Raw genomic sequence first — 25,602 nt, 5'->3', positions numbered from 1 at the left:
AAGGAGAAACATGCCAAGGCACATATTAATCAAACTACAAAGAACAAATATTAAAAGCAGCAAGGGAAAAACAACAAATAACACATAAGGGAATCCCCATAAGGTCAACAGCTGATCTTTCAGTAGAAACTCTGCAAGCCAGAAGGGAGTGGCAGGACATATTTAAAGTGATGAAGGAGAAAAACCTACAACCAAGATTACTCTACCCAGCAAGGATCTCATTCAGATTTGATGGAGAAATTAAAAGCTTTACAGACAAGCAAAAGTTAAAAGAATTCAGCACCACCAATCCAGCTTTACAACAAATGCTAAAGGAAATTCTCTAGGCAGGAAACACAAGAGAAGGACAAGACCTACAATAAAAAACCCAAAACAATTAAGACAATGGTAATAGGAACATGCATATCGATAACTACCTTAAATGTAAATGGATTAAATACTCCCACCAAAAGACACAGATTGGCTGAATGGATACAAAAACAAGACCCATATATATGCTGTCTACAAGAGACCCACTTCAGACCTAGGGACACATACAGACTGAAAGTGAGGGGATGGAAAAAGATATTCCATGCAAATGCAAATCAAAAGAAAGCTGGAACAGCAATTCTCATATCACACAAAATAGACTTTAAAACAAAGACTATTACAAGAGACAAAGAAGGAAACTACATAATGATCAAGGGATCAATCCAAAAAAAAGATATAACAATTGTAAGTATTTATGCATCCAACATAGCAGCACCTCAACACATAAGGCAAATACTAACAGCCATAAAAGGGGAAATTGACAGTAACACAATCATAGTAGGGGATTTTAACACCCTAGTTTCACCAATGGACAGATCATCCAAAATGAAAATAAATAAGGAAACACAAGCTTTAAATGATACATTAAACAAGATGGACTTAACTGATATTTATGGGACATTCCATCCAAAAACAACAGAATACACATTCTTCTCAAGTGCTCATGGAACATTCTCCAGGATAGATCATATCTTGGTTCACAAATCAAGCCTTGGTAAATTTAAGAAAACTGAAATCATATCAAATATCTTTTCTGACCACAACACTATGAGACTAGATATCAATTACAGGAAAAGATCTGTAAAAAATACAAACATTTGGAGGCTAAACAACACACTACTTAATAACCAAGAAATCACTGAAGAAATCAAAGAGGAAACCAAAAAATACCTAGAAACAACTGATAATGAAAACACAACGACCCAAGACCTATGGGATGCAGCAAAAGCAGTTCTAAGAGGGAAGTTTATAGCTATACAAGCCTACCTTAAGAAACAAGACACATCTCAAATAAACAACCTAAACTTACACCTAAAGCAAGTAGAGAAAGAAGAACAAAAAAACCTAAAGTTAGCAGAAGGAAAGAAATCATAAACATCAGATCAGAAATAAATGAAAAAGAAAAGAAGGAAATGATAGCAAAGGTCAATAAAAATAAAAGCTGGTTCTTTGAGAAGATAAACAAAAGGATAAACCATTAGCCAGACTTATCAAGAACAAAAGGGAGAAGACTCAAATCAATAGAATTAGAAATGAAAAAGGAGAAGTAACAACTGACACTGCAGAAATACAAAAGATCATGAGATTACTATAAGCAACTTTATGCCAATAAAATGAACAACCTGGAAGAAATGGATAAATTCTTAGAAATGCACAACCTTCTGAGACTGAAACAGGTAGAAATAGAAAATATGAACAGACCAATCACAAGCACTGAAATTGAAACTGTGATTAAAAATCTTCCAACAAACAAAAGCCCAGGACCATATGGCTTCACAGGCGAATTCTATCAAACATTTAGAGAAGAGCTAACACCTATCCTTCTCAAACTCTTCCAAAATATAGCAGAGGGAGGAACACTCCCAAACTCATTCTGTGAGGCCACCATCACCCTGATACCAAAACCAGACAAAGATGTCACAAAGAAAGAAAACTACAGTCCAATATCACTGATGAACATAGATGCAAAAATCCTCAACAAAATACTAGCAAACAGAATCCAACAGCACATTAAAAGGATCATACACTATGATCAAGTGGGGTATAGCCCAGGAATGCAAGGATTCTTCAATATACACAAATCAATCAACTTGATACACCATATTAACAAACTGAAGGAGAAAAACCATATGATCCTCTCAATAGATGCAGAGAAAGCTTTCAACAAAATTCAACACTCATTTGTGATAAAAACCCTCCAGAAAGTAGACACAGAGGGAAGTTTCCTCAACATAATAAAGGCCATATATGACAAACCCACAGCCAACATCTCCCTCAATGGTGAAAAATTGAAACCATTACCACTAAGGTCAGGAACAAGACAAGTTTGCCCACTCTCACCACTATTATTCAACATAGTTTTGGAAGTTTTAGCCACAGCAATCTGAGAAGAAAAAGAAATAAAAGGAATCCAAATTGGAAAAGAAGAAGTAAAGCTGTCACATAGAGAATCCTAAAGATGCTACCAGAAAACTACTAGAGCTAATCAATGAATTTGGTAAATTAGCAGGATACAAAATTAATGCACAGAAATCTCTTGCATTCCTATACACTAATGATGAAAAATCTGAAAGTGAAATCAAGAAAACACTCCCATTTACCATTGCAACAAAAAGAATAAAATATCTAGGAATAAACCTACCTAAGGAGACAAAAGATCTGTATGCAGAAAATTATAAGACACTGATGAAAGAAATTAAAGATGATACAAATAGATGGAGAGATATACCATGTTCTTGGATTGGAAGAATCAACATTGTGAAAATGACTCTACTACCCAAAGCAATCTGCAGATTCTATGCAATCCCTATCAAACTACCACTGGCATTTTTCACAGAACTAGAGCAAAAAATTTCACAAATTGTATGGAAACACAAAGACCCTGAAGAGAAAGAAAAATGGAGCTGGAGGAATCAGGATCCCTGACTTCAGACTATACTACAAAGCTACAGTAATCAAGACAGTATGGTACTGGCACAAAAACGGAAATATAGATCAATGGAACAGGATAGAAAGCCCAGAGATAAACCCACACACATATAGTCACCTTATCTTTGATAAAGGAGGGAAGAATATACAGTGGATAAAAGACAGCCCCTTCAATAAGTGGTGCTGGGAAAACTGGACAGCTACATGTAAGAGAATGAAATTAGAACACTCCCTAACACCATACACAAAAATAAACTCAAAATGGGGCTTCCCTGGTGGCGCAGTGGTTGAGAGTCCACCTGCTGATGCAGGGGACACAGGTTCATGCCCCGATCCGGGAGGATCCCACGTGCCGTGGAGCGGCTGGGCCTGTGAGCCATGGCCGCTGAGCCTGCGCGTCCGGAGCCTGTGCTCCACAGCGGGAAAGGCCAAAACAGTGAGAGGCCCGCGTACCACAAAAAAAATAATAATAAATAAATAAATAAATAAACTCAAAATGGATTAAAGACCTAAATGTAAGGCCAGACACTATAAAACTCTTAGAGGAAAACATAGGCAGAACACTCTATGACATACATCACAGCAAGATCCTTTTTGACCCACCTCCTAGAGAAACGGAAATAAAAAATAAATAAACAAATGGGACCTAATGAAACTTAAAAGCTTTTGCACAGCAAAGGAAACCATAAACAAGATGAAAAGACAATCCTCAGAATGGAAGAAAATATTTGTAAATGAAGCACCTGACAAAGGAATAATCTCCAAAATATACAGGCAGCTCATACAGCTCAATATCAAAAAAACAAACAACCCAATCCAAAAATGGGCAGAAGATCTGAATAGACATTTCTCCAAAGAAGGTATACAGATTGCCAACAAACACATGAAAGGATGCTCAACATCACTAATCATTAGAGAAATGCAAATCAAAACTAAAGTGAGGTATCACTTCACACCGGTCAGAATGGCCATCATCAAAAAATCTACAAACAATAAATGCTGGAGAGCGTGTGGAGAAAACGGAACACTCTTGCACTGTTGATGGGAAAGTAAATTGATACAACCACTATGGAGAACAGTATGGAAGTTCCTTAAAAAACTAAAAACAGAACTACCATACGACCCAGCAATCCCACTACTGGGCATATACCCTGAGAAAACCATAATTCAAAAAGAGTCATGTACCACAATGTTCACTGCAGCTCTATTTACAATAGCCAGGACATGGAAGCAACCTAAGTGTCCATCAACAGATGAATGGATAAAGAAGATGTGGCACATATATACGTGGAATATTACTCAGCCATAAAAAGAAACGAAATTGAGTTATTTGTAGTGAGGTGGATGGACCTAGAGACTGTCATACAGAGTAAAGTAAGTCCAAAAGTGAAAAACAAATACCATATGCTAACACAAATATATGGAATCTAAAAAAAAAAAAAAGTTCTGAAGAACCTAGGGGCAGGACAGGAATAAAGATGCAGACATAGAGAATGGAATTGAGGACATGTGGAGGGGGAAGGGTAAGCTGGGATGAAGTGAGAGAGTGGCATGGATATATATACACTACCAAATGTAAAATAGATAGCTTGTGGGAAGCAGCCACATAGCACAGGGAGATCAGCTCGGTGCTTTGTGTCCACCTAGAGGAGTGGGATAGGGAGGGTGGGAGGGAGATGCAAGAGGGAGGAGATATGGGGATGTATGTATATGTATAGCTGATTCACTTTGTTATACAGCAGAAACTAACACACCATTGTAAAGCAATTATACTCCAGTAAAGATGTTTTTTTAAAAAAAGATACATGCACCCCAATATTTACTGCGGCACTATTTACAATAGCCAAGACATGGAAACAACCTAAATGTCCATCAACAGATGAATGGATAAAGAAGAAAGACGATATGGTATATTCCTCAGCCATAAGAAAGCATAAAATAATGCCATTTGCAGCAACTTGAATGGACCTAGAGATTCTCATACTAAGTGAAGTAAGCCAGACAGAGAAAAACAAATATCATATGATATCACTTATATGTGGAATCTAAAAATAGCTACAAATGAAATTGTATACAAAACAGAAATAGACCCACAAACATAGAAAACAAACTTATGGTTACCAAAGGGGAAAGGTGGGGAGGGATAAATTAGGAGTTTGGATTAACCTATATATACTACTATATATAAAGTAGATAAACAAGGACCTACTGTATAGCACGGGGAACTATACTCAATATTTTGTAATAACCACTAAGGGAAAAGAATATGTTAAACAATACAGACACACACACAGACACACACACACACGCGTGCGTATAATTGAATCACTTTACTATACTCTTGAAACTAATACAACATTGTAAATCAACTATACTTCAATAAAAAATAAAAAAATTTAAATTTGCAAAAAGAAAAAGAGAAGGCTTAATGTTACCTTTTACTTGACAATATTTCCCATGTAATATAATAGACCAAATAAGCATAATTAGTTTAATATCTCTCTTGGAGACACTTCAGGACAATACCAGTTTCTTTTCTCTTAACTAAATTGATTTTCTTTTTTCAGTCCTCCTTTTACTGAAAACACACATCTTTTACCCCCTTGAATACTTAAATGTCTACCTTATTATTTCTACTAACTTTATTTTATTTATTTATTTTTAAATTTATTTTTGGCTGCTTTGGGTCTTCGTTGCTGCACATGGGCTTTCTCTAGTTGCAGTGAGCAGGGTCTACTCTTCGTTCCGGTGAGCGGGGTCTACTCTTCGTTGCAGTGCACAGACTTCTCATTGCAGTGGCTTCTCTTGCTGCGGAGCGCAGGCTCTAGCGCACACAGGCTTCAGTAGTTGTGGCGTGCAGGCTCAGTAGTTGTGGCTTGTGGGCTCTAAAGCACAGGCTCGGTAGTTGTGGCCCACGGGCTTAGTTGCTCTGCGGCATGTGGGATCTTCCTGGACCAAGGATCGAACCTGTGTCCCCTGCACTGGCAGGTGGATTCTTAACCACTGCACCACCAGGGAAGTCCCTATTTCTACTAACTTTAAGTACATGTATAATTTTTAACCCTTAAAAACCTTAACCCCTAACAAAAACCAAGAAACAATCCGCTGTGAAATGTTTGTCATACCAGCATTTCCTGATTGGCAAGCTTCTGAACATATTCCACAACCTTTAGAAACATATATTTTCTCATAGCATGATTTCTTTTCTCAATGTGGTACAAGATGTGTGTCCAATAAACCCAAACATCTTTAGTTTTTCTCTAATAAGAAGTCAAAGTAGGTCAATTTAGACATGCTTAGCAATGAATGTTTCAGTATTTTTATCTTAATTGGAAATGATCTGAATAGTCTGTAAATTCCCATCACTTAATTTGATTTAGCAAAAAAGTTTCAAGTGACCCAAAATCTGGTGAAACTCTTTTTAAGTATACATGCCACAAAACATAATCATTTTAAAGAGTTCACCTAAAAGCTTTCATCCCATTTATCTCAGTTTCATTACTTATGAAAATATCATCATACTAAGTTAATTTTCTTTTTGACGAATTTTGTAACAAAGATCACATGAACTTTTAGTAAACCTAGGCACCAAATAAAAGTATTAGACTTGATGACTCTAAAGACATGTTCATATTAATCAAACTAACAACTTAAACTTGTTTCATTTGCTGAAGATTAGTCCTAGATCGCAAGCTCCTCTAAAACTTTGGGTTAGCTTTTTGTTACATTTAGAAATATTTGATTTGTAAGTGCTTGTTTTTAAGTCAATTAGATAGAGCTCTTTTACAAATTCCTTTTGGTGATATCATCTGGAAGTAGAAACGAATACATATGACATACAGACAGACATACACACATCCAGATAGACACAGAAACCTCATAGTTTTTCTGCTTGTGCTTTAAAAGGTCTTTTTATTCCCTTCAGTTGTACATTCTACTAATTGAGCCAAGGCTGTAGTCTCAGGCAATGTGGGCTGTCTTTGCATTGCAAGGACATGATAAGAGTTATAACGTCAAGTTTTCCCCTAAGACTACTTTTATTCTCACGGGGTCAGAATATTGATAAGATGCTTTATCAAGCCAGCTTTGTTTAACTGTGTATGCAAATATCAGTTTTGGAATGTCAAAAGAGTTCCATCCTGGTCATTTTGGGGGTTCAATAAGTACTTGGCAGTATCAGCTCCATACCAATTGTAGAAGCCAGCTGCAGTTCCAGTTGGTGGCTGCCTGTCCAGGAGCTGGTAGGCTTTAGAAGCACAGTTTCCCAGTTCACTCCAAAATTTCTTCCATGCCTTCCTGCTTAGACATTTCCTCCAGGTCCCTCCTCTAGAAGAACCCCCCCCCCCCCCGCCGTTCCTCTGCCTAGGAATCCCCCCAGAGCCTCTTCACCTAGGAAATGTACCGTACCCCTTCAAGACTCCAAGTCTCAAGGTAACAGCTCAAATAAAACTCATGGACTCTCACTTAATACAAGGAGATCCAGATAAGAGGAAGAACTCGCCAAAGCACCCAAGGGTGCTTTGAAGCCAGAGGGGCTCAAAGTGTCCATGCTTGGTCGCAAGCAAAATTCCAAAAGAAGTTCCAGGTGAGTTTTTCTGATATCATGCCAACTACATCAACTAATGGTGTTGGTGAAAATAATCAATAAACAATCTATAATAGGAATAGAAAAGAGTATAGAGGACTATAGCCCAGAAGACAACCTCTTAGATAACTCTGAGGAACTGTTCCAGAGAAGCATGGTTTTCAGTACAGTTTTATATCTTGTCAAAACAAAGAGCATTAAACAAGTCAGATATACATTCCTTCAAGGTTTCAAAAAAAAGAAAGAAACAAACAAAAAGTACACATGTGCACAGTAAGTCCGTATGGCCTTGGCACCTGGGAAAGAGTCATCACTGCAGGAGTACAAAGACTGGCATCCCAGGAAGGGAGAAATTTAATGTTTGTTTTTAACACAGACGTTCTTTACTTCTGGTCAATGTGCCCTTTTCTTTAATAATTAAAGCACATGTACAAAGTATGTCTGATAGGAACGCCACCCCCCAATGCCCCCATGTGCATGGTGTCTGTTCTTTCAGAAGCACAGGGTCTCACACAAAGGAGACCCGGGGGATTGCTAATCCCCCTATCCTGATGCTGAGCTTGGGAAGAATGAACCCCACTGACTGGCCATTGGGACCCTCTGAGGAAAGAGGCGCTGGCCCTATCCGAGCTGAGGCTGTGCTGAGGGATTGGAACATAGAAGTTAAGTCAAACCTAGAGGCCAGACCAATAGGACGGGCGCCACCCTGCCCTCATCCAGCTCTCTAACAGCAACATTGAAGCTTAAAGGGGACGAGGGCAGATGACTGACTATCACGGAGGCCGAAGTTGGACCCTGAATGGGACTAAAGATGGTGTGAGGACATTACTGAGACAGTTACAGTGATTGGAAGACAGACTCTGTGTAGGACATTCTGCTCCATTCATTTAAATACCCAAGATCTGAGAACTTTACATGGACACACAGGATTGTTTGAGCAGGTGCATGCTGCCACATCTAGGGCTCAACTCAGCCTGCAGCCAACTTGCAAGTGGCTCCAGGAAACACACACAGTTGTACAGACACAGATGCACAGGGACACAAACTATATATGCACTGCACAGCACAAATATATGCACAAACTAGCATATGAACATAAATGCACACACATGCATAGCACACACATGCACTCACTAACATGTGCATGTGCAAATGCACACCAATGCACATGCATAGCACATGTATACACACAGGCGCATGTACGTGCAGAGCACACACACAGGGAATAAAGTGAACGCCGTAAAGCGTTAATTCCTGAACACAGGTGAAGCTCATATGCGTTCTTCCTTTTTTTTTTTTAACTTCGATGTTTTTCAAAATTCCAATGGCCTATTTCACAAAAACTGAACAAACAATCTTGACATTTTTATGGAAGCACAAAGGACTCTGAAGAGCGAAGGGGATCCTGAGATGGGAGAGCAGCAGCTGGAAGAAACTCACTTCCTGACTTCAAACCCTATTGCAAATCTACAGTAAGCAAACAGTATAGAGATGGCACAAAAGGAGACTCAAGGGCAAGAGGAATAGAATAGACAGCCCAGGAATAAACCCACAAATAGGTGATCAGTGAAGTTATGACAGAGTTGCCAAGGACATACACCAGGGAAAGGATAGTCTCCTCAATAAACTGCCCGGAAAACGGAATATCACAAAACAAAGAAGGACACTGAATATCACCTGCACCACACACAAAACTAACGAAAACCTACAATTTTCCACATCAACACCTTCCTTTACTGGGTCCTCTGAAGACGGACACTCAGCAGTCAGCAACACACAGGAGGCTTCTCCCTACTTTTTACTCAGAATTTCCCCACACAGTGGAATCTCCCAGCAGGTCCTGAAGAAAATGAGCTCCTCTCAGTGTGGGTGCGGCCCAGTGCTGTCTTGAAGCCAAGTACCTGACGGGTCCTGAGGAGACCCAGCTCCTGTCAGCTGTGCACAGAACCAGGTCTGTGGGCAAAACAGGCAGTCCCTGCACTGGTAAGCCAGGTGGACTTGTCGCTCTCTGCTGGGAAAATTGTGAAATGCAGGCTGCACCCACTCAGTTCAGTGGAAACCCAGTACTCTGCTCAGCATCCTACTGAATCCACTAAAGTTTGGAAATACAGATGAATGGAGGCCAATATCCCATGACTTCTCAAAAAGAGTTGTAGAACAATTAGAAACCATATGCAATGAAATGAATGTAGACACGAACTTACACCCAAAGTCACTCAAAATTGTCCACAGACATATTTACAATATAAAACTATAAACATTATAGAAGAAAACATAGAAGATAATCTACATGCCATGGCTTTCATCACGTAGATCATGAGCTTTGAATTTTTATCACACAACACGTAAAGCCCACACACAAAAGAGGAAAAAAATTAAAACATGTACTTTCTAAAATTAAAAATTGTTACTCGGTGATACCAAATTCAAAAACCAAAGGATAAGCATCAAACTGGAGAAAAGTATTTGCTAAACACATATATGATAAAGAATTTGTACTCACATTATACAAAAATCGATAAAACAAATGGCTGCATTAAAAATGGGTAACGATCTGAACAAACACCTGGCCAAAGAAGATTACAAAGTGGACAAAAATATGATCCACGTCGTATACCATCAGGGAATTACACATGAAAACAATAAGACAGCACTACACACATATTAGAACTGCTAACCTCCTCCCAAAAGGACAACACCGATCACTGGAGGATGGGGCCAAACAGCAACTCTCCTTCGTTGCTGATGGCGCACAAATATGGCCGCTTGAGATACAGTTTGGCAGTATTTTCCAAAGCCAAGCAAGTCTCACCCCTTGAGATCCATCTTTATGCCTCCAGTATTCACAGAACTGCTTTGAAAAACTATATCCAAATGAAAAAAGAACAATGTTATGCACAGAAGCTCTACTCATAACGTCTAAACCTTCCAGGAATCAGGGTTTCTTTAGAAGATGAACGCATATGGAAATTGGGGTACATACATGCGAAGGGGAGAATCGGACGCCCCAAACTATGGAATTTCAATAGGCCCCAAACAGCTAAAACAATTTTGACAAAGAAAATCAAAGTTGGAGGCTCACACTTCCCAATTTCAAATGCTAGTACACAGCAACAGGAAATAAAACACTGTGATACTGGCATGAGGTATACATAGAGATGAATGGAATTGAATGGAGATCCCAGACATAAAGCCATCTGTATAGGATGAACTGATTTTAGACGAGAGTAAACAGCATGAAATTGGGGGGAAATGATGTTTTCAACAAATGGTGCTAGGCAATTGGCTATCCATAGGCAGGGGAAGGAAACTGGACCCTTACCTCATCTCACACACAGAATGTATCTCAAAATACATAAAAGACTTCAATGTAAAAAGTAAAATTTTACTCAGCCCCTTGTATCTACTGGTTACACATCCATGGATTCAACAAACTCCAGTTCAGAAATATTAGGGGAAAAATTCCAAAAATTTTCAAAAGGAAAAACTTGAATTTTCCACATGCCAACAACTATCTACATAGAATTTACATTAAATTTACAACATTTATATAGCATTTATATGATATTAGTTCTTATAGGTAATCTAGATGATTTAAAATATAAAGGAAAATGTGTCTATGTTATTTGCAAATACTATACAATCTTATATAAAAGACTTGAACACCCACGGATTGTGGTAAGCTCTCGGTGACCTGGAAACAATATCCCACAGATAACGAGGGACAACTGTATAAAATCTCCAAGAAAACATGAGGATAAACCTTCACAACTTTGGGTTTAGCCATGGTTTCTTAGATCTGACAGCGATGCACAAGCCACCAAAGAAAAAAAGATTGGATTTCCTCAAAATTAAAAAACTGTGCATCGAAAGAAGCAATCTAGAAAGTGAAAAGACAACCCACAGAATGGAAGAAAATAGTTCCACATTTTATAACTGATGAGTCTTTATCCAGTGTGTATCATGGATTCTTACAACTCATCAACAAAGAAAAACAACCCAAGTTTAAATATGGACAAAGCATTTAAATAGACACTTCTCCACATAAGACGTGCAAATGGACAGTAAGCAGATGAAAAGACAGGATGGAAATGCAAGTTAAAACCACAATGCAGGGCTTCCCTTGGTGGCGCAGTGGTTGGGGGTCTGCCTGCCAATGCAGGGGACACGGGTTTGTGCCCCAGTCCAGGAGGATCCCGCATGCCGCAGAGCGGCTGGGCCCGTGAGCCATGGCCGCTGAGCCTGCGCGTACGGAGCCTGTGCTCCACAACGGGAGAGGCCACAACAGTGAGAGGCCCGTGTACCGCAAAAAACAAACAAACAAAAAATAATTCTACTTCTTACCTAATATAAATAAATAAATAAATAAAAATTTTAAATAAAGATTAAATTTTAAAATGGGACAGAAAAGAAGAGAAAACATCAATCTTGGCAAAGAAGCCAAGCCCCACCCAGATCCTGCTCACCCAGTGTGATGATGCTGTTTGCCTTTGGAGGGTTTCACATATTTTTAAGGGGCACTGTGTTAAGATTCTATGAGTAGCCACTATGTCTTGGGTGTTGTGGATGACCTGGATGTGGTGGAAACAGTGGGATTTCTAATTCTAGTTTTACATCTCAAACCTCCAAAACACTCTTATAACTAGTAAATGAATTCAGTAAAGTGCAGGATTCAAAATCAATACACAGAAGTCCTATACACTACTAGTGAATTGTGTTGTGTTCCTATACACTAATAATGAATCATCAGAGAGAGAAATTATGAAAACAAACATATTTACAATAACATCCAAAGAATAAAATACTGAAGAATAAATTTAACCCAAGACATGAAAGAACTGCACATGGAAAATGTAAAGACATCGATGAAGTAATTGAAGATGCAAATAAATGGAATGATATCCTGTGCTCATGAAAATCATAATCATTTCCTCACTTGGAGGTTATGTGCTGGTTCCCTGGAAGAGTGTCCCTCTTCTGGGTAAAACACACTGGAGTATTTTGTGTGAAGTGGCAAGTGCAGTAAAGAAAGGAAGGCTCTGGGATCCAAGCGTGCAGATAAACAGTACTTTGTTCTGCTGTTGCCAGTTTTTTGTAGGTTTGAAATCACTGGAAAGTCAATAACTTTCCAAACCACATTGTCACACTTTTTTTTTTTTTTAAGATGGTGGAGAGGAAGGACACATTTATTTAGATCAGCCAATCACTCTGTTTTCCTTATAGCAAAAGCCTAAGGGCAGCTCAAATTTTGTGAACACTATTCTCTTAAAAACACACACACACACAAAAACCCCAAAATTCAAAAGTAAAAAACCATTAAAGGGCTTCCCTGGTGGCGCAGTGGTTGAGAGTCCGCCTGCCGATGCAGGGGACACGGGTTTGTGCCCCGGTCCGGGAAGATCCCACATGCCGCGGAGCGGCTGGGCCCGTGAGCCATGGCCGCTGAGCCTCCACGTCCAGAGCCTGTGCTCCACAACGGGAGAGGCCACAACAGTGAGAGGCCCGCGTACCGCAAAAAAAAAAAAAAAAAAAAAAAAACATTAAAAAAAAAAAAAAACAAAACTTAAAAAACCTAAAGAGAGCCTCTCCTGAGCCACCTCAAAACTGAAACTGTTTCCTTTTTCTTCTACTCATAAGTGCAGGCAATTAACTAATTAAACATTTACTTTTCAATTTAATGACACTCTCCATATGCTCTACTTAATGTTTACTACGTAGAGCTGAAGTACATGTTTGGGCTACAGCCCATCTAGGGTGCCAACATCACTATTTTATAAATCGCTTGCTAGTAGCAAGTAAGAAAGTGAGAAACATCACACTTTGTTACAGAGGCCGAGCCTTACCCAGATCCAGTTCACACAAGGTCATAAACGTGATCGCCCTCCTAGGAGTCCACATGGAGTTGACAGGAACCGTGAGAAGGTTATATTAGGGGCCACTATGTATTCTGTGTTGTGGATGCCCTGGATGTGACAGAAACAGTGGGATGTTCCAGTTCCGATTTTCTACCTGTGGAACCAAGTCCAAGGGTAGAAAGTGCATGCCCTGTATGTCAGAGAGGTGGGCTCAACCATCCTGTGGGCAGTGCGGGAAGTGCGGGAGTGCCTATATCCCAGTTTCCTGAAGTCAGTGCTCTTTGCTGGCAGAACTGCTGAATCCACTAATTTTTAGACATTCACACTGAAATGGAGTCTATATCCCATAACTTTTCTAAAAATAGATAAGGAAAAATTAATTGAAAACTATTAGGCATGAAATAAACCATGATGCAAACTTTACAACTTACACCAAATTCACTCACAATTATTTATAGACCAATGTTAAATGCAAAACTATTCAAAATTAGACAAGAAAATAGACATGAGCTTAGGTTTGGTCATGTAGATCATGAATTTTGAATTTTAACACACAATACAAAAAGGAAATCCAGAAAGAAAAACAAGGAATACTGTGGACTTAATAAAATTAAAGATTTTAATCTGTGAAAGATCTTATTCAGGAAATCAAAAGACAAGTCACATGTTGGGAGAAAAATAGTTGCAAATACATAACTAATAAAGGATTTGTCTCAAAATATACATAGAATTATTCCCATTAAAACTTGGGAAAGATTGGAATGGACACCTAGTCAAAGAAAGTACACAGATAGTATAAAAAACTATGCCCAGGACTGGGTGGCAGAAAGAGTTGTCCAGGTCAACTCCCTGAGTCATGTGTGACCCTGGACTAGTCCTGTTCTTCCTGGAGGCCTCAGAGAGATGGAGAGGCAGGAAGGGGAAGAGGGCCAGTTATTCTTAAACCTAACTCTAACCTTGACAAGTCTCACCACTTTCATTCAACATGGTCTAGGAAAACCCAGCCATAGTAATTACATGAAAAAAACAAGAACTAAGAGGAATCTGATGGCAGAGGAAAAATGACAACCCTCACTCTTTGTAGATAACATGATACACTATAGAGAAAATCCTGAAGATGGCACCCAAAAGTATATAACACTCATCGAAAAGTTCACTTAAGTTGCAGAATAAAAAATTAATCTACAGAAATCAGTTGCATTTCTATACATTCACAACAAACTATCAGAATGAGAAATTAAGAAAACAACCTCAATGACAATGACATCAACAAAAATAAAATATCAAGGGATACATCTAACCCAGGAGGTAAAAGACCTGTACTCGGAAAACTGGAAGACACTGATAAAAGAAATCGAAGAGTACACAACCAAATGGAAACATATGCCATGTTCATGGATTGGAAGAATTTATATTGTTCAAATGCTTCCACACCTCACGGCAATCTAGAGATTTGATCCCTTTCCTATCAAAATACCAATGGTTGTTTTTTTTTGTGGTACGCAGGCCTCTCACCATTGTGGCCTCTCCCACCGCGGAGCACAGGCTCCGGACGCGCAGGCCCAGTGGCCATGGCCCACGGGCCCACCCACTCCGCGGCATGTGGGATTCTCTCAGACCGAGGCATGAACCCACGTCCCCTGCATCGGCAGGCGGACCCTCAACCACTGCACCAACAGGGAAGCCCCCAATTGTTTTATTTAGAGAATTAGAACAAAGAATTCCAGTATGTGTATGGAAGCACGAAAGAACCTGAAGAGTCAATCCAATCTTAAGAAACACAAACCTGCACGTATGAATCTCCCCTATTACAAACTATACTAGAAACATAGAATCATCAACACAGTGTGGGCTAGGTATTTACAGTATCTGTCTTGTAACACTAGGTACCTAGCACCTGGATATTTTTAAAGCTAATGGATTGGTTCAAGATGACAGGGTAGAAGGATACGCTCTCAATCCCTCTTTCGAGAATGCTGGAATCATAAGTAACCATTGAACAATCATCGACAGGAAGACACTGGAACTCACCAAAACAGATACCCCACATCCAAAGACAAAGGAGAAGCCACAATGAGACAGTAGTAGGGGCGCTATCACAATAAAATCAAATCCCATAACTGCTAGGTGTGTGACTCACAAACTGGAGAACATTCATACCACAGAAATCCACTCACTTGAGTGGAGGTTCTGAGTCACACGTCAGGTTTCCCAACCTGGAGGCCTGGCAATGGGAGGAGCAATTCCTAGAGAATCAGACTTTGAAGGCTAGCGGGATTTGATTGCAGGACTTCGGCAGGACTGGTGGAAACAGAGACTCCACTCTTGGAGGGCACACACAAAGTAGAGTGTGCACTGGGACCCAGGGGAAGAAGCAGTGACCCAATAGGAGACTGAACCAGACCTACCTGCTAGTGTTGGAGGGTCTCCTGCAGAGGTGGTGGCAGCTGTTGCTCACCAAGGGACGAGGACACTGGAAGCAGTTCTGGGAAATACTCCTTGGAGTGAGCCCTCCCAGAGTCCTCGATTAGCCCCACCAAACAGCCGAGGTAGGCTCCAGTATTGGGTCGCCTCAGGCCAAACAACCAACAGGGAGGGAACCCAGACCCACCTATCAGCAGTCAACTGCATTAAACTTTTACTGAGCTCTGCCCACCAGAGCAACAGCCAGCTCTACCCACAACCAGTCCCTCCCATCAGGAAACATCCATAAGCCTCTTAGATAGCCTCATCCACCAGAGAGCAGACAGCAGAGGCAAGAAGAACTACAATCCTGCAGCCTGTGGAACAAAAACCACATTCACAAAGATAGACAAGATGAAAAGGCAGAAGGCTATGTACCAGATGAAGGAACAAGATAAAACCCCAGAAAAACAACTAAATGAAGTGAAGATAGGCAATCTTCCAGAAAAATAATTCAGAATAATGATAGTGAAGATGATCCAGGACCTCGGGAAAAGAATGGAGGCAAAGATCAAGAAGATGAAAGAAATGTTTAACAAAGATCTAGAAGAAGTAAAGAACAAACAAACAGAGATGAATAATACAATAACTGAAATGAAAACTACACTAGAAGGAATCAATAGCAGAATAACTGAGGCAGAAGAACGGATAAGTGACCTGGAAAACAGAATGGTGGAATTCACTGCTGTGGAACAGAATAAAGAGAAAAGAATGAAAAGAAATGAAGACAGCCTAAGAGACCTCTGGGGCAACATTAAATGCAACAACATTCACATTATAGGGATTCCAGAAGGAGAAGAGAGAGAGAAAGGACCTGAGAAAATATTTGAAGAGATTATAGTCGAAAACTTCCCTAACATGGGAAAGGAAATAGCCACCCAAGTCCAGGAAGCGCAACGAGTCCCATACAGGATAAACCCAAGGAGAAACACACTGAGACTCATAGTAATCAAATTGGTAAAAATTACAGACAAAGAAAAATTATTGAAAGCAGCAAGGGAAAAATGACAAATAACATACAAGGGAACTCCCATAGGGTTAACAGCTGATTTCTCAGCAGAAACTCTACAAGCCAGAAGGGAGTGGCATGATATACTTAAAGTGATGAAAGGGAAGAACCTACAACCAAGATTACTCTACCCAGTAAGGATCTCATTCAGATTCAATTGAGAAATCAAAACCTTTACAGAAAAGCAAAAGCTAAGAGAATTCAGCACCACCAAATTAGCTCTACAACAAATGCTAAAGGAACTTCTCTAAGTGGGAAAACAAGAGAAGAAAAGGACCTACAAAAACAAACCCCCCAAAATTAAGAAAATGGTAATAGGAACATACATATTGATAATTACCCTAAATGTGAATGGATTAAATGCTTCAACCAAAAGACACAGGCTCTCTGAAGGTATACAAAAACAAGACCCATATATATGTTGTTTACAAGAGACCCACTTCAGACCTAGGGACACATACAGACTAAAAGTGAGGGGATGGAAAAACATATTCCATACAAATGGAAATCAAAAGAAAGCTGGAGTAGCAATACTCATATCAGATAAAATAGACTTTAAAATAAAGAAAGTTACAAGAGACAAGGTAGGACACTACATAATGATCAAGGGATCAATCCAAGAAGAAGATATAACAAGTGTAAATATTTATGCACCCAACATAGGAGCACCTCAATACTTAAGGCAACTGCTAACAGCTCTAAAAGAGAAAATCAACAGTAACACATTCATAGTAGGGGACTTTAACACCCCACTTTCACCAATGGACAGATCATCCAAAATGAAAATAAATAAGGAAACACAAGCTTTAAATGATACATTAAACAAGATGGACTTAATTGATATTTATAGGACATTCCATCCAAAAAAAAAAAAAACAGAATACACATTTTTCTCAAGTGCTCATGGAATATTCTCCAGGATAGATCATATCTTGGGTCACAAATCAAGCTTTGGTAAATTTAAGAAAATTGAAATTGTATCAAGTATCTTTTCCGACCACAACTCTATGAGACTAGATATAATTTGCAGCAAAAGAACTGTAAAAAATACAAACAGATGAAGGCTAAACAATACACTACTTAATAACGAAGTGATCACTGAAGAAAGCAAAGAAGAAATCAAAAAATACCTAGAAACACATGACAATGGAGTCACGATGACCCACAACCTATGGGATGCAGCAAAAGCAGTTCTAAGAGGGAAGTTTATAGCAATACAATCCTACCTTAAGAAACAGGAAACATCTCAAATAAACAACCTAACCTTGCACCTAAAGCAATTAGAGAAAGGAGAACAAAAACACCCCAAAGTTAGCAGAAGGAAAGAAATCATAAAGATCTGATCAGAAATAAATGAAAAAGAAATGAAGGAAACGAGAGCAAAGACCAATAAAACTAAAAGCTGGTTATTTGAGAAGATAAACAAAATTGATAAACCACTAGCCAGACTCATTAAGAAAGAAAGGGAAGAGACTCAAATCAATAGAATTAGAAATGAAAAAGGAGAAGTAACAACTGACACTGCAGAAATCATGAGAGAATACTACAAGCAATTCTATGCCAATAAAATGGACAAATTCTTAGAAATGCACAACCTTCCGAAACTGAACCAGGTAGAAATAGAAAATATGAACAGACCAATCACAAGCACTGAAATTGAGACTGTGATTAAAAATCTTCCAACAAAACAAAGCCCAGGACCAGAGGGCTTCACAGGCGAATTCTATCAAACATTTAGAGAAGAGCTAACACCTATCCTTCTCAAACTCTTCCAAAATATAGCAGAGGGAGGAACACTCCCAAACTCATTCTACGAGGCCACCATCACCCTGATACCAAAACCAGACAAAGATGCCACAAAGAAAGAAAACTACAGTCCAATATCACTGATGAACATAGATGCAAAAATCCTCAACAAAATACTAGCAAACAGAATTCAACAGCACATTAAAAGGATCATACACCATGATCAAGTGGGGTTTATTCCAGCAATGCAAGGATTCTTCAATATACACAAATCAATCAATGTGATAAACCATATTAACAAGTTGAAGGAGAAAAACCATATGATCATCTCAATAGATTCAGAGAAAGCTTTCGACAAAATTCAACACCCATTTATGATAAAAACCCTGCAGAAAGTAGGCATAGAGGAAACTTTCCTCAACATAATAAAGGCCATATATGACAAGCCCACAGCCAACATCGTCCTCAATGGTGAAAAACTGAAAGCATTTTTCACTAAGATCAGGAACAAGACAAGGTTGCCCACTCTCACCACTCTTATTCAACATAGCTTTGGAAGTTTTAGCCACAGCAATCAGAAAGAAAAGGAAATAAAAGGAATCCAAATCAGAAAAGAAGTAAAGCTGTCACTGTTTGCAGATGACATGATACTATACACAGAGAATCCTAAAGATGCTACCAGGAAACTATTCGAGCTAATCAATGAATACGGTAAAGTAGTAGGATACAAAATTAATGCACAGAAATCTCATGCATTCCTATACATTAATGATGAAAAATCTGAAAGAGAAATTAAGGAAACACTCCTATTTACCACTGCAACAAAAAGAATAAAATACATAGGAACAAACCTACCTAAGGAGACAAAAGCCCTGTATGCAGAAAACTATAAGACATTGATGAAAGAAATGAAAGATGATACAAACAGTTGGAAAGATATACCATGTTCTTAGATTGGAAGAATCAACACTGTGAAAATGACTATACTACCCAAAGCAATCTACAGGTTCAATGCAATCCCTATCAAACTACCAACAGCATGTTTCACAGAACTAGAGCAAAAAATTTCACAACTTGTATGGAAACACAAAAGACCCCAAATAGCCAAATCAATCTTGAGAACAAAAAACGGAGCTGGAGGAATCAGGATCCCTGACTTCAGACTATACTACAAAGCTAAGTAATCGAGACAGTATGGTACTGGCACAAAAACAGAAAGATAGATCAATGGAACAGGATAGAGAGCCCAGAGATAAACTCACACACATATGGTCACCTTATCTTTGATAAAGGAGGCAAGAATATACAGTGGAGAAAAGACAGCTTCTTCAATAAGTGGTGCTGGGAAAACTGGACAGGTACATGTAAAAGTATGAGATTAGATCACTCCCTAACACCATACACAAAAATAAGCTCAAAATGGATTAAAGACCTAAATGTAAGGCCAGAAACTATCAAACTCTTAGAGGAAAACAGAGGCAGAACACTCTGTGACATAAATCACAGCAAGATCCTTTTTGACCCACCTCCTTAAGAAATGGAAATTAAAACAAAAATAAACAAATGGGACCTAGTGAAACTTCAAAGCTTTTGCACAGCAAAGGAAACCATAAACAAGACCAAAAGTCAACCCTCAGAATGGGAGAAAATATTTGCAAATGAAGCAACTGACAAAGGATTAATCTCCAAAATTTACAAGCAGCTCATGCAGCTCAATAACAAAAAAACAAACAACCCAATCCAAAAATAGGCAGAAGACCTAAATAGACATTTCTCCAAAGAAGATATACAGATTGCCAAAAAACACATGAACGAAAGCTCAACATCATTAATTTTTAGACAAATGCAAATCAAAACTACCATGAGAGGACTTCCCTGGTGGTGCAGTGGTTGAGAGTCCACCTGCCAATGCAGGGGACGCAGGTTCCTGCCCTGGTCTGGGAAGATCCCACATGTCGCGGAGTGGCTGGGTCCGTGAGCCATGGCCACTGAGCCTGCGCATCTGGAGCCTGTGCTCCACAATAGGAGAGGCCACAACAGTGAGAGGCCTGTGTACTGTAAAAAACAAAACAAAAAAACTACCATGAGATATTATCTCACACCGGTCAGAATGGCCATCATCAAAGAATCTAAAATAATAAATGCTGGAGAGGGTGTGGAGAAAAGCAAACACTCTTGCACTGCTGGTGGGAATGTGAATTGGTACAGCCACTATGGAGAACAGTATGGAGGTTCCTTAAAAAACTACAAATAGAACTACCATATGACCCAGCAATCCCACTACTGGGCATATACCCTGAGAAAACCATAATTCAAAAAGAGACATGTACCAAAATGTTCACTGCAGCTCTATTTACAATAGCCAGGAAATGGAAGCAACCTAAGTGTCCATCATCAGATGAATGGATAAAGAAGATGTGGCACATATATACAATGGGATATTACTCAGCCATAAAAAGAAACAAAACTGAGTTATTTGTAGTGAGGTGCATGGACCTAGAGTCTGTCATACAGAGTGAAGTAAGTCAGAAAGAGAAAGACAAATACCATATGCTAACACATATATATAGAATCTAAGAAAAGAAATGTCGTGAAGAACCTAGGGGTAAGACAGGGATAAAGACACAGACCTACTAGAGAATGGACTTAAGGATATGGGGAGGGAGAAGGGTAAGCTGGGACAAAGTGAGAGAGTGGCATGGACATATATACACTACCAAACGTAAAATAAATAGCTAGTGGGAAGCAGCCACATAGCACAGGGAGATCAGCTCCATGCTTTGTGACCACCTAGCGGGGTGCGGTAGGGAGGGTCAGAGGGAGGGAGATGCAATAGGGAAGAGATATGGGAACATATGTATATGTATAACTGATTCACTTTGTTATAAAGCAGAAACTAGCACACCATTGTAAAGCAATTATACTCCAATAAAGATGTTAAAAAAAAGACACTGATGAAAGAAATTAAAGATGATACCAACAGATGGAGAGACATACCATGTTCTTGGATTGGAAGAATCAATATTGTGAAAACGACTATACTACTCAAAGCAATCTACAGATTCACTGCAATCTCTATCAAATTACCAATGACATTTTTTACGGAACTAGAACAAAAAATTTTAAAATTTCTGTGGAGCCACAAAAGACCCTGAATAGCCAAAGCAGTCTTGAAGGTAAAAAACGGAGCTGGTGGAATCAGACCACCTGAATTCAGACTATAATACAAAGCTACAGTAATCAAGACAATATGGTACTGGCAAAAAACCAGAAATATCGATCAGTGGAACAGGATAGAAAGCCCAGAGATAAACCCACACACCTATGGTCAACTAATCTATGACAAAGGAGGCAAGGATATACAATGGATAAAAGACAGTCTCTTCAATAAGTGGTGCTGGGAAAACTGGATAGCTACATCTAAAAGAATGAAATTAGAACACTCTCTAACACCATACACAAAAATAAACTCAAAATGGATTAGTGACCTAAATCTAAGACCAGGCACTATCAAACTCTTAAAGGAAAACACAGGAAGAACACTCTTTGACATAAATCACAGCAAGATCTTTTTTGATCCACCTCCTAGAGTAATGGAAATAAAAACAAAAATAAACAAAAGGGACCTAATGAAACTTCAAAGCTTTTGCACAGCTAAGGAAACCATAAACAAGACGAAAAGGCAACCCTCAGAATGGGAGAAAATATTTGCAAAGGAATCATTGGACAAAGGATTAATCTCCAAAATATATAAAAAGCTCATGCAGCTCAATATTAAAAAAACAAACAACCCAATCTAAAAATGGGCAGAAGACCTAAATAGACATTTCTCCATAGAAGACATGCAGATGTCCGAGAGGCACATGAAAAGCTGCTCAGCATCACAAATTATTAGAGAAATGCAAATCAAAACTATAATGTGGTATCACCTCACACCAGTTAGAATGGGCTTCATCAGAAAATCTACAAACAACAAATGCTAGAGTGGGTGTGGAGAAAAGGAAACCCTCTTGCACAGTTGGTGGGAATGTAAATTGATACAGCCACTGTGGAGAACAGTATGGAGGTTCCTTAAAAAACTAAAAATAGAATTACCATATGATCCAGCAATCCCACTACTGGGCATATACCCAAAGAAAACCATAACTCAAAAAGACACATGCACTTCAATGTTCATTGCAGCACTATTTACAATAGCCAAGTCATGGAAACCACCTAAATGCCCATCGACAGACGAATGGATAAAGAAGATGTGGTACATATATACAATGGAATATTACTCAGCCATAAAAAGGAACGAAATTGGGTCATTTGTAGAGATGTGAGTGCATCTAGAGACTGTCATACAGTGTGGAGTGAGTCAGAAAGAGAAAAACAAATATCGTATATTAACGCATATATGTGGAACCTAGAAAATGGTACAGATGAAGTGGTTTGCAGGACAGAAATTGAGACACAGATGTAGAGAACAAACGTATGGACACCAAGGGGGGAAAGTGGTGGGGAGGGGTGATGGTGGTGTGATGAATTCGGAGATTGAGATTGACATGTATACACTGATATGTATAAAATAGATGACTAATAAGAAAATAAATAAATAAATAACATTTTTTAAAAAAAACAGTATGATATTGGCACAAAAGAAATACACATAGATCCATTGAACAGAACTGATAGGCTGGAAATAAATCCATGCTTATATGGTCAACTCATCTATGACAACGGAGGTGGTAATATACAATGAGGAAAAGATTACCTCTTCAATAAATGGTGTTGGGAAAACTGGACAGCTACACATGTAAGAATCAAATGCTACAGATGGTATGGAATCCTTTTCAATACCATCTACAAAAATAACCTCAAAATGAATCAAATACTTCCAGGTAAGACCTGAAGCCATAAAACTCCTAGAAGAAAACAGACAGTATGCTCTTTGACATCAGTCTGAGCAAGATTTTTTGGATGTGACTTTTTAAGCAAAGGAAACAAAAGTAAAATAAACCAATGGAACGCCATCCACCTGAAAAGCTTTTCAATGGCAAAGGAAATCATCCACAAAATGAGAAGGCAACCTACTGAATGTGAGAAAATATTTGCAAACAATATACCTGAAAAGGGATTCATACCCAAAATGGACCAAGAACTCACCTAACTCAACCTCCAAAAGACAAAAATAAAGCTCAAAACTGGTAGAAGACCAAATATTTTTCCAAAGAATATATAGAGGTGGCCAACAGACACATGAAAAGTTGGTCAACATCACATAGCATAAGGGAAATGCACATCTACAGCACAATGAGATGATCATCTCAAACCTGAAAGAATGACTACCATCCAAATGAAAACAAATAGGAAGTTTTGGCAAGGATGTGGAAAAAAGGGAATACTCATGCACTCTTGCTGAGAATGTTCATTGGTACAGACACTATGGAAAACAGCACGAAGGTTCCTCAAGAAATGAAAAATAGAACTATCATATGATACAAGAATTACACTTGGAAGAGTATTTTTCTGAAGGAAACAAAAACAAGAATTTAAAAAGATATACCCCTGGGGACTTCCCTGGTGGCCCAGTGGTTAAGAATCTGCCTTCCAATGCAGGGGATGTGGGTTTGATCCCTGGTCGGGGAACTAAGATCCCACATGAGCCCATGCACCACAACTACTGAGTCCGTGTGCCACAACTAGAGAGAAGCCCATGCGCCGCAACGAAAGATCCCGCGTGCCGCAACTAAGACCCAACACAGCCAAAAATAAATAAATAAATAAAAATTTTTAAAAAAAGAGATATACCCCAATATTCATGGCAGCTTTGACAACAGCCAAGATATGGAAGCCAAAGAGTCCATTGACTGGTGAGTGGATAAAGAAGATTTCACATATATATTTACACACACAGTGGACTATGCGTCAGCCGTAAAATGAAATGAAATCCTGTGACAACATAAATGGACCTAGAAGGTATTATGCTGAGAGATATGTCAGACAGAGAGACAACTTATGATGTCACTTCTATGTAGAATCTACAAATGAACAAACACAGCAAAACAGAAATGAACTCATAGATCCCAAGGACATGTTGGTGGTTACCAGAGGGGAGAGGGTGGGGGCATGAGTGCAATACATGAAAAAGATTAAGAGGTTCAAACTTCCATTTATAAAACAAATGTCATCGGGATGTAGCGTACAGCATAGGGAATAGAGTCCGTAATACTGTAAATAACATTGTATGGTGATGAATGGTAACTAGACTTATCTTGGTGATCCTTTTGTAATTATAAAAATGTTGAATCACTATGTGGTATATCAGAAAACTAATATAATATTGCTTGTCAGTGGTATGTTAATTTTTTAAAAATGCTATCTTAAAACAAGAAATGTGTGTAGTGAGATAAAATGCAGATGTCAGATGAAACTTTGAAAGGATGCGGGTTGAACCATGTCCACTGAAGTTCAGCTCTCAAGTGGCCCAGAGAAATTGAGGACTTGCAGAGGAGCAGCCATGTGATACTACTGGAATGTTCGTTTGTTTCTTTGTTGAAATAGGATTTATTTATTTTTTAAAGAAGTTTTGAGCTCACAGAAAAATTGGGCAGAGTACAGAGAGGTCCCATATGCCCCTGCTCTGCTGTTACTGCTGCCCCATCACACCCCCCAGCCTCCACCCACACAGGTGCTCAGAGTTCCCTCTCCCCAACTATCGTATCAACATCCTGTCTGTAGGTCACTATCAGTAAATCTACAAGGACGCATCATGATCACAAAATTTACATTAGGTTCACTCCTGGTGTTGTATATTCTATGGGTTTTGACAAATGTATCTCACCATGAGTGTATCACACTGAACAGTTTCACTGTCTTATAAATCCTCTGTGCTTGACCTACTAATCGCTCCCCACCCCCCAACTCCACCACAAACCCCTGGCAATGGACTGATATTTTCACCCTTTCCCTGCATTGCCTTTTCCTGAATGACATATGTAGTT

Source organism: Stenella coeruleoalba (genome assembly GCF_951394435.1).
Source record: "Stenella coeruleoalba genome assembly, chromosome: 5".
Classification (NCBI taxonomy): domain Eukaryota; kingdom Metazoa; phylum Chordata; class Mammalia; order Artiodactyla; family Delphinidae; genus Stenella; species Stenella coeruleoalba.
The sequence above is the reverse complement of the archived record's forward strand: the minus strand, read 5'-3'. Positions refer to the sequence as shown.